Genomic DNA, 12,349 nt, shown 5'->3' with positions numbered 1-12,349 from the left:
ATAAGAACCTCTTTAGCTTCATTATAATCATTTACATCAAACACATCATCATCAAATTTGTTCCCCGCATTGTCATTCAACTCCTACATTAAAAATAAAACATTATACTTATTAACGAAAGATACATTAAAAATTAATTATTAAAATCGTAAAGGTAATATCTATAACATCCTTGTTGTCTTTAATATCACCAAAAATATTTTCAGTCGTATTGTTTTTTTTCATCACTTCATCTTGTACAACCTACATTTTCAAATATAAAATATGAGCACAAATATTCATATATGTTAATAAAATTAAAAAAATAATGTAGCGTATAACTAACCCGTTCATCAAATTTTGTTTGGAATACTACAGGCTCCTCAAAACTGATGTCATTCCAAAAAATTTCATTATTCACTTCTTCAACAAAACCTCTCTAGGTTCTCGGTTCGTAAACACATGTTGCTCCAGTGCATGTAGTCGTTTCAACACATCGTCTAGGTTGTGTTTCCCACTGCCCTACCTCTAAAATGAGAGCGACCACTGGACGACATACTAAACGAAGATTCGTCTTGTCTCCTAAAATGGTCCCGTACTGGGGATGGAACTGATTTCCGTTCACCATATACACACTCTTGAAATGACATACAATAACAAGATGTCATCTCACCATCATCCGGTAACATGTTTTGTCTTGGTGGTTGTCTCTCCTAAAAAATTTAACATATTAAAAATGCATATAAAAGTATAATAATGAAGTTTATTAATAATAAAAAAAATATTTATAAACCTATATCTTTGAAAAATCCTTGTTCACATCAATCCATTTCAATTTTTTTGTCCCACTCCATTATTTCATCCAAGGCATATCTCTAGTTTTTCTCAATACAAAATCCACATGCATGAACAGCCGGAAGCATCTCATATATCCATATCTACAATTTTTACAATTATAGTAATAAAAGTTAAAATTAAAATAAAAAACATAACAATAAAACAATTTAAATATAAGTAAATTTTTATACCCTTATTGGAGCCGTAAATCCTGAGACGGAGTATTTTAAAGTTTGACGACGCTCATGAAGTCATAAATATTTATTTATCTTGTTCCATGTATCCTCAAGGTCATCATACGTAAAATCCCATAGATAGTTACCCCAAGCGAAACTAACAAAAAAAATAGTTATAATATAAATTAACATTAATAATATAAAACTTTCAATGTAAACAAAAAATACATGTTCCAGACATTCAAATTCTCAGCAAAAAAAAAAAAATCTTGTGGCACCCAATCATTTATTTCTTTTCCCAAAAAACCTTCATACAAAATGTATATCAAACATACTCTAACTGCATCGGCGTCGTCAACTTCTAAGAATGGTTGATTTAAAATAAAACTTTTCAGGTCGCCGATTTTCACCGAACTATTTTTTTAGTTCGGAAATAGCCACTCACGCAATGAACATCTTTTTTTTACTAGTTACTATTTTTCTGACACTTTTTCCCCGATGTTTTTTGGATACTCCCCAAAATTGAAGCCGGTTATCAAACAAAACTCTTCCGGCCCATATATCATTTTCGTATCGCTTACTCTAAAATATAACCGTTTTATTTCATCTGGAGATAAAACAACATCCGGCCGGATCTGATGAAGGAAGATTTTGTGGAACAACAATCCGTCCCCTTGTAAACGAGGGACGTCCAAAAAATAACCAAATACGATATCTCTAAATATGCAACGCCTGACACCATCTAACACTTCAAATACTTCCCATATATTACACCCCGAGCCTTTTAAGTTTAAAATTGCTTTCACATTGAAATTATTAAAATCATTCTGCACAAAATACAAAAACATATTAGAGAACTAAACAAATATTTCATTTTAAAATATATGATTATTAAGTGCAATGATAATATAAACAATAATAACAATGCAAATACAAATATTTAATAAATAATTTATATATTTATGATAAAAAAAAAACAACATATATATACTATAACAATTTTTCAACTTAAACGACAAATATATAAACAATTTTCCAAGTTATACGACAAATATACAAACAATTTTTATATTTTTAATTATATAAAATAACATTTTCTAACCATATAAACAAACAAATTTTCAAATAAAACGACAACTAAATTAATAATTTTTCAAGTTATACGACAAATATACAAACAATTTTTAACTTTCATATTATATAAAATAACATTTTCTAAAGATACTATACAAACTAATACCACTATTGTACAAATATTATAAAATTTTCTAACGATACTTCAGAAAAAATTTATATTTCAAAAACAAATATATACAAATTTTCAACTTATACGACAAATATATATACAAACAACTATTGTACACATACTATAATTTAACCATTTTTCATTTTATAAAAACAATTACACGATAAGAATATACAATTTTTCAAGTTATACAACAACTATACAAACGACAAATAACATATTATAACCATGCTATATCAATTTATCAACTTACACCACTAACCAAAACATTTTGTAAACATTATTCTAACAATTTATTTAACTAATAACTTAAAAAAATGAGTATATTCTAACCATTTTACTAAATGTACAATCACCCAATGCACACTCTACGCAGTCTCTACTTGTAGATTCATACAACTAATAACAAAATAGCATTTAAACTTCAAGTTTACTAATAACAAATATTAAAACTATCAAATACAACAAAATTACCCTATTACAAATAATATAATTTCATTTTTTTTACACTAACTAATACAATAAATAATAAAATAATAAAGACATGTACTAAATAAATGTTAATTCAAACATTAAAGAGTTAAAATCTAACCATATTTGCGGGATTGTTGAAATAATCATCCATTTTCTTCAAAAAATCATCAAAAGGAATCCCCGAGAGAGAGAGAGAGAGAGAGAGAGAGAGAGAGAGTTTCTGTAATGAAAAGTGAAAAATGAAGGAAAAAAAACCTTATATAGGAAATTCTGCATAAAATCGCAGATGGACTTTTCCATCTGCGGATGTATAACTGCCTAAAGCACAATTGTGCTTTAGGCACTTGTACATTCGCAGATGGAAAGCCCAAATCGCAGATGGGGCTATTCCATCTGCGAAATCAGTGGCTAATTTTGAAATTTCAAATTTTTTGACTAAATTTGTAAGGTAATTACTGTATTTGGCTAAATTTGTCATTTTCTCTTTATTATATCGGAGAGTCATTAGTGTTAAATGACTATTAGGTTATATTTGGTGTATTGTTCTTAGCTTCTTTTGTAAACCGTTTTTTGGTTTTCGTGCATGACAAGTCAAAAGTTGCTTATAACATTTTTTTTTTAAATCTACTATGACTAGTATTTCGTAAAACTTAAAGTAGAGTTAAGATAGGTTTCGGAACCGAATAGAACTGAAAAACCTAAACCATAAAATAGAAATTCAAGGAACCGAACTAAATACCTATATATGGTTTCAATCGGTTCGAATTGGATGCTTAATTTCCTTTATATTTGGATGAGATTAGTTCTACAACCGGAACGAACCAACTTATTAACAGAAAAAATCGAAACCGAAATATGAAAGTTTAAGGAATCAGGAACCGAACCAAATACCCGTATGCAGTTCCGGTTCGGTTCTTCAGATAATTCGCTTATCATTAGCTTATAATAACTCTAATGATAGTTTTTTTTTCTAGAACTTTTTACTATTTTTTTAACAAGAAGTTTTATAGAATAAAAACTAGCAAGAGTTTAGAATAACAAGATATGTAAACATTCCCTAGGATAAAATACAACAGTTTTGCTAATTCATAGAAACACATTTCTTGTATCTAGTTATAAACTCTAGTTTTTGCTTCATTTACCAAGTCTAGACTGCTTTTGACAATATTGTTTAAGAATCTATAATTTTTGTATCTCCATGTAGTCCACGCAAAAGCAATAAGCATCATAGAAACAACAACTTTAACCTTTTGTAGCATCATCTAGATGCGTTCTTCAAACAAGGATGTTTGCCTTACCATAAACAATTTTATTACAAATAGTTTCAATGTGGTTTTCTTCTAGAGTTTTAACATCTATAATGTATGTGAGAGTCTTGATGATGAATCTTTCTTCTCCAACATCTCCAACCCATTTGCACATGTTTATCTTCAAAGACAAAGAAGTTATTGATGCCAACCTGGAATTTTGCAAAGGAAAAGTGGAGATGGATGATTTTGCCCCATACTCCACCCCCTTAGCGATGGATTGGGTTAGGTCAATAGCGCACGATCAAGACAGTGAAATGTAGCAACGATTTTATGCCATAACACCTCACTTCAATCATAAAACGTCACCACCACTTCATCAATAAAGCGTAGTTTAAGGCACATACGATTCAAATATTTAGGTTGCCTCTGTCCTTCGAATTGATGACACTTTCCAAACAATCAATGGGATTTTTCTAGTTTTTGGGCTGATACCCCCAAAAAAGTTGCATCTATAACTTTCGAGACGTCACTGGGATCGACTTTATATTTATTTTTTGGGATGTCAAAGGGGACAAACTTGACGGGGATTGCATCCCCTGCCTCCACCCCCAAAATTCCCTTATTCCCCAGCCCCTGCTCTCGAATTCCCCTTCTTACCCCTGCCCTCGCCCCCGTTCCACCGCCCCCGATTGGTTTTGGGCTACCTTATTTGGGCTAAAAGAAGTTCTTGTTTAGGCTAAAAGAAACTATTTTTAAGGTAGAAAATAGGTATTTATATCATAATTCTAGATGTTACAAACAACTTAAAAACATGTTTTTTGTTGAACTTTGGTATCTAAAAATTATTCTATTTTTTATTATATTTATATAATTAATAGATGTAAATATATAATTTATTAATGTGGCCCCAAAGAGGGTTATCGAGACGGGACTATCAACCCCCTGCCCCCGTCCCCAAAATTAAATCAAGGGTTAACCATGCTCCTGCCCCTGCTCCCATCCTTGGTTTTTTTCAGCAAATATCCCATATGACAAGGGCCCCCAATGGGATCGGGGTCCGACGGGACTTTTTAACATCCCTATTTATTTTAATACATAATCTATTTGATTAAATAAACAAAATATATTTAAATATATTTTGTAGAAATCTATATCTCAAATAAGTAATTATCAAAAATTTTAAATAATACAAATACCAAATATTAAAAACACTATTGTAATATACTATTTAATCGTTTTTTATTCACTATAAATTATTAATATCGACAAATATTATTCCTTAAAAAATATGCCGGAGACTTCAATATATATATATATATATATATATATATATATATATATATATATATATATATATATATATATATATATATATATATATATATATATATATATATATAAAAGGTTGAGTTCATGTGAGACGGCTTAATTTTGTGAGACCGTTAGACATATTTTTTTTATTTTTTTTCAGTTAATTCAAGTTCCAAAAATAATATTAAAAAAAATAATTTTTGGATTTTTCCATTTATTTTGCATTTTAAAATAATTTTTTTGAATATATCAGTGTAATATTCTATTAGAATATTTCACGTATTTTTCAAAAAAATGGAATTTATTTTTATTTATTTTTAATTTTTTTTAGTTAATTCAAGTTCCGAAAATAATATTTAAAAAAAGAATTGTTAGATTTTTCCATTTATTCTGTATTTTAAAATTATTTTTTAGAATATATTAGTGTAATATTCTATTAGAATATTTCACTTATTTTAAAAAAAAAACGGATTTTTTTTATTTTTTTTTAGTTAATTCAAGTTCCGAAAATAATATTTAAATTTTTTTTGATTTTTCAATTTATTTTGCAATTTAAAATTATTTTTAGATTTGGTCTCACGGTCTCACAAAATTAGAATGGTTTCAAATGAACCTGAACATATATAGGGTTAGGTTCATGTGAGACGGCCTAATTTTGTGAGACCGTGAGACGCATTTTTTTATTTTTTTATTTTTTTTTTAAAATTTTTTTAGTTAATTCAAGTTCCGAAAATAATATTTAAAAAAAGATTTTTTGGATTTTTCCATTTATTTTGCATTTTAAAATTGTTTTTTAAAATATGTCAGTGTAATATTCTATTAGAATATTTCACGTATTTTTCAAAAAAAATGGAATTTATTTTTATTTATTTTTTATTTTTTTTTATTCTTTTTAATTAATTCAAATTCCGAAAATAATATTAAAAAAAGAATTTTTAGATTTTTCCATTTATTCTGCATTTTAAATTTATTTTTAAGAATATGTCAGTGTAATATTCTATTAGAATATTTCACTTATTTTTCAAAAAAAAACGAAATTTTTTTTTATTTTTTTTAAATTTTTTTAATTTTTTTTATTTTTTTTAGGTAATTCAAGTTCCGAAAATAATATTTAAAAAAAGAATTTTTGGATTTTTCCATTTATTTTGCATTTTAAAATTATTTTTAGATTTGGTCTCACAGTCTCACAAAACTAGAATAGTCTCAAATGAACCTGAACATATATATATATATATATATATATATATATATATATATATATATATATATATATATATATATATATATATATATATATATATATATATATATATATATATATATATATACACGAGTAGGATCAAATGAGAACACCAAAAAGGTTGAGAACGCGAGAACAAAGTATATTCATTTGCGATTCCATTTATTCATTTGTGGAGAAATGATAAATTTTTACATTTTTAATTTCAATTGAAGAGAAAAATCATATCCATATTGATTATGCGTAAAAATTTATCGTTTCTCCACAAATGAATACATGGAATCACAAATGAATATACTTGTTCTCACGTTCTCAACTTTTTAGGTGTTGTCATATGATCCTTTCCATATATATATATATATATATATATATATATATATATATATATATATGTATATATATATATATATATATATATATATATATATATATATCATGTGTTCGGGGTTATCGAGCTTACAAGAGCAAGGTTGAAAACTTAGATCAAATACCTATCCCAACCGAATCCGAATACGATATCGAGCCTGAAATTGAATTATATACGAGTAAACCCGGAAACAAGCCAAGAAACGAGATTAAAATATTGAAGAAATTTCAATGGGAGCTTTCAAGAAGCGAATTCGAGACGATGTTGGCCCAGGGTTAGTACAGCCCGCAATTCCTGTCACTACCACATTCGAGTTGAAGGGACACATCCTTAATGCACTTAAGGATGGTCCATTTGATGGGAAAAATCGTGAGGATGCTTTTAAGCATCTAGACGAGATCAATGACATTGCGGCTTATTTCAATTTCCCGAATGTTAATAGAGATACCATCCAGCTAAGGATGCTTCCCGTTACTTTTAAGGGGGCTACTAAGGATTGGTTGAAAGCACTTCCACCTGGTACAATCACTACCTGGGCTCAGATGCGCAAACAATTTTTGTACCAATTTTTCCCACCATCAAAGATATCAAAACTCAAGAAGGGAATAGCCAACTTTGAGCAATAACTGAGGGAATCATTATACGAGGCATGGGAGCGTTACAAAGGGTTGTTATGGAATTGTTCTCAACATGATCTTAATGTTCAACAACAGATGTTGATTTTCTATGATGGGGTAAATGTTATGACAAGGCAACTCCTTGATTCTCAAGGGCCACTGACAAAGAAAAATCCAAGGGAGGTCAAGGAGTCAGTTGAAGAATTCGCAAAACACTCTCGTAAGTATCACAACCCAAGACTAGATGGAATAAAAGGCAGTGGAGGTGCACATTCTGAAGAGATGGCTGCTATGATGGCGATGCTTAATACTATGGACCGTTGATTGACCCAAATGGACCAATCAATTCATGCAATAAGAGTTGGTTGTGAAAAATGCAGTGGGCCACACTTGACTAAGGATTGCTATTTGGATGAATATGGGAACAAGAAGGCTCAAGTTTGCTACTCGAGTGGGGACAAATATGATGAAGACGGGAGGAAACCAAAGAAATAGTGGCTGCCTTACGATGAGTATAAGAAGCAAAAAGAAGAGAAATACAAGCATGCAGGCTGAGGCTTCTATCAAAAAGAGCAACCACCAGCCGAAAAGAAAGTAGACTTGGAAAACATTTTGACTCGATTTATGGAAGTGTCTGAGAAAAGACATGATTATACTGATGCAGTGCTAAAGGAACATATGAATATGATGAAAGAACAGCACAAAATAATGATAGACCAGCAAGCCTCATTAAGAAATCATCAAGCATCAATCCATAATCTAGAAGTCCAAGTTGGTCAACTCACTAATTTGGTGAGCAGAAAATTATCCTCACAATTTCCTGAAAAGAATGCTCAATCACATCTTATGATGATTGATACTGAAGAACAGGCCATCTCTGAGTTCTTAGAAGCACTATAGGAGGAGCCAAGTCCATCCGAACTAAAGCCAAAGAAGTCAAAGCTCGAAAATGAAATTGTTGATAAAACACCTAACTTACATCGTGAGCTCGACATTATCATGACGTGGCCTTGATCTGAATAGAAAAATTCAAAATTAGTTTCGGCTTATCGACTGCCTTTTCCGTTTCTATCTCGAGCACATCTCAGTCCACTGGAAAGGGAACATCTGGAGTTTATTCAACAAATAAAGGGTATTCCTATTAATGCCCCTTTTATCGATACACTTTCAAAAATTCCAGAATACGCGAAGTTCCTACAAGACCTTGTAGACACTTGTCAGCAGTTGAAGAAGAATTCTAAGGTCATTCTTAGGGAACAAAGCTCAAAATCTATATTGGGAGAGATACCTAAGAAGATGGGAGATCCTGGACGTCTCACTCTTCCATGTGAGTTTGGTAACAATTTGAAGACTTATGCTTTAGTTGATTCCAGGGCTAGCATAAATTTGATGCTGTATTCATTCTGTCAAAAGTTGAATATTCAGAAAATGAAGGCTACAAAGATGACCATCCACATGGCCAATCGTTCGGTGACACACCCAAAGGGAATTATAGAAGACATCATTGTTAAAATTAGGAAAAAAATTTCCCAGTTGACTTTGTGATTATGGATATGAAGGAGGATGTAAATATCCCAATCATTCTTGTTTGCCCCTTACTAAATACTGCTAGCGCTTTAGTTGATGTTCGTGAATCCAAGCTTACATTGAGGGTTGGTGATGATAATGAAGATTTTGGAGTACAAGATGGGTTTCAAGGAGATGATGTTAACGGTGAGGTGTTCAATATTGATGAAGATAATGAACTTGAAGAATTAGAAAAACTCATGGAGGAAGAAATTAAGACAATTTATCAAGTCATATGCACCAAACCGATAGCATTCGTCCCATTCTTCGTTGACGTTATTACCTACTCAAAACCAACAACGTTGATGAGTGATGAAAGCGATGATTTATTGAGTGATGAAGACGAGGCTACTTCCAAGGAGACGAGTCTAGTGGTGAAGGAAGAAAAGATTCCTATGGAGCTTAATAAGCATGATGAAAAATTAAAGACTAAAGGGATCAAACGTAAACTTGGTATAGATGGAGTAAAAGCTAAAAAAGAAAATTCAGAGAAGGCATACATTAGACGAGTTCAAGCATACAAAAGGCGATGGAAAGAACAGAAGGTGCGATGGTGGACTCCTCTGATAGCTCAACGTAGGAGGCATGGAGTCCGGCTCACGACTCCATCAAAAAGAAGCGCTTCTCGAGAGGCAACCCAAGTTTGGTTTGCATTTTCTTTTCTTTTCTTTTTAGAAATTTTTATTTTTAGAAAAATGATCAATTCGTCATCCGAAAACTTTTAAATGGAAAAATTAGATGTGGGTTAATTTAGAGTTAAGTGGTAAACAATTAAAATGAACAAATGTCATTCATTAAATTAATTTTTTTTCCAGACTATTATCACGACGTGAAGCATAGTCCAACGTCGTGACATATAACGAATTACGGGAGACTGGCTAAGAGTAGCCTAATTTTTTTGATAGCCTAATAAGTTTAATTAGCCCAACAAGTAAATCATGTTGTGATTTATCCCTTCACGATGTGGATGGTGGGATGTCAAGTCCACAAAGCATATTACACCCTTAGTTTGCAAATAAAATGTAATACAATGGTAAAACGCGGTATAGACTCTCGAAGAAATTGTTGTATTCAATCACCAATGCAATCTAAAAGAACTATTGTAAATAAACTAACTAACTACAATTAAACTAAAAAGGGGGGGGGGGTGTTATGATTGCTTGAAAAATAAAAGACTTGAATAACTAAAAACCCTCAATTAAGCAAGTAAGTAAGATGCTCAAATATTGGATAGAATTGGTAAACCAAGGCAATTCAACACAATGAAAATTTGTGTGTTTAATATTAGGATTTAACATGAAGCTTATCATTCATCACAAATTGGTTATAGCAATCATAAAGCATAATATTCCAAGATTTCTCATAGGTAGTATGGAGGTTGGGGAAGCCCACATCATACCCTCTTAATCAAAATCAAAGATCCAATTGAAGCAAATGAACCCAAGAAGTTGATTAGCTAAGAATGAAGAAATAACCAATTCCTAGAGGATGTCAATGCTTATACATCCCTAAAGGAGTTATGATTCATAAACTAGAGATGATTTCTACCATCATAAAGATCTTGTTATAAGTAAATTCAATGATTCAATGCTAAACCAAAGAAATAAACCAACAATTGCTTATTAAAGTACCAAGCTCATAACACTAAACAAGCATAGAAAATATGAACTATAATCATAGACATAAATGATAAATAAGCATAAATCCTTCAAAAACCCACAAACATTCAGAGGTTTTAGCCAAGGTCTACCAAAATAGACAGTTTAGCCACTCATGGCAATAGAACAACAATCAAAAAAGTCTAATTGCATAAAGAAACTACCAATATCTTGGAAAGATGAAAAGAAATGAGTCTTGAGCTTCAAAATCGTCTCCTGTAGGTCTCCAATGGTGAAAAATCGAGAATGTGGCTGATAGATCTGATCCCCCAAGGTTATGGTGTGCCAAATGACCAAAATGCCCAAACAAGGCAGTTGCACGGGTACCCGTGCGACGGAGATTCCACCCGTACAAGTATGTTGTAATGTTGTTGGCTCCTCATTCCTCCACTCCACCCTTCCACTACCAAAGATTCCTTTGGACCCCTCCATATCCATGTGATTCAAATTAACCAATCATCTTTTAGCTTCAAATATGGATGCTCCAAGCCCAAAATAAAAGTCCAAGATCCATTTTCACAAGCCCACTTCATCCAAGTCTTTAGCTTTTTAAGCCCAATTCTTCTTTGGTGGATCCACCAAGCCTATTGATGCATCAGAAAGCCTACTAAGCCCAATGCCAATCAAACCGCAACAACAATAAGCTCCAAAATCCTACAAAATTTCTTATGCAAAATGAAAAGTCCCCGATACGAACCATGATAAAGAAAATAAAGAAAATACAATACAAAACTAATTAAAAAGAGCTAAAAAATCCAAAATAAACTAATAAAAATAAGGAAATAAAATAAGTTATCATATCACCCCAAGCTTAAACCTAACTTGCCCTCAAGTTAGAACAATACTAAAATGAGCACGGGATGACCAAAACTAAAAAAAGAAAAAGAAAGATATCGTTGAACTTGGTCAACATCAGTCAACATGGTCAGAATTAGTCCTTCATGGACCCTATGCATCTTCAAAATGTTTCCTGCTTTATAGCCATAAACAACATTCTCGACCACTAGATATGCAAATAAATCATGATTGGATGTAGTCGCGGTGTGCAAGACAAAGGAAACAGAGATGCGCCCAGTAGGGGCACCTTAAATTGCCAATGCAAATCATAATGCATGAAGGAAAGGCGCCTCTTCGCACACAATGATTCCTACATTTGTCAGGCTAAAGTGTATAATACAAAATAGGGTTTTGCAGCACGGCCTCCGGGAAAACATCCGGTTTCAGAGGCTTCTCCCTTGTACTGTCATTTACACTCTATCGTCTCATCGTCGATGCCTTTTCTCACCAAAAATCAAAAATAAAATAAAATAATAAAAAATTCTACTTAAACTCATTCTAAACTTAGCAACTCAAATATTCAATCTTGAACTTCTGTTATTTGGATTTCAGCCTCTTTTGTTGCTTAACATTCAACTTTCTCATTTATTTTATTTTATTTTTTTAGAAGTCTTGAAGTTGGAGTCTTGTTTTTCTTTTTGTGTTACTCTTTTTCTTCATTTTTCTTCTTTGTTTTTGTTCCTTTTCTTGAATCATCTTTTATCGTCTATTATTGTCTTCACGTTTTCCAATTTTTCATCAATTTTTGTGTTTTCTTCTTGTTTGTCTTATTTGAAGGTCTAAGGAATTTA

The 12,349-nt window shown here is 31.3% G+C and overlaps 1 non-coding gene across 1 annotated transcript; it reads right to left on the bottom strand.

The window, feature by feature from the left end:
* Positions 1 to 7,470: 7,470 nt before the first annotated feature.
* Positions 7,471 to 7,577, bottom strand: LOC145027944 (small nucleolar RNA R71). Its single transcript, XR_013675705.1, has one exon. It is a non-coding gene; the product is annotated as a small nucleolar RNA R71 (small nucleolar RNA).
* Positions 7,578 to 12,349: the final 4,772 nt, after the last annotated feature.

This window comes from Lactuca saligna, chromosome 1 (assembly GCF_052625555.1).
Source record: "Lactuca saligna cultivar CGN05327 chromosome 1, ASM5262555v1, whole genome shotgun sequence".
Classification (NCBI taxonomy): Eukaryota; Viridiplantae; Streptophyta; class Magnoliopsida; order Asterales; family Asteraceae; genus Lactuca; species Lactuca saligna.
This window is presented reverse-complemented; position numbering and strand designations above follow the sequence as displayed.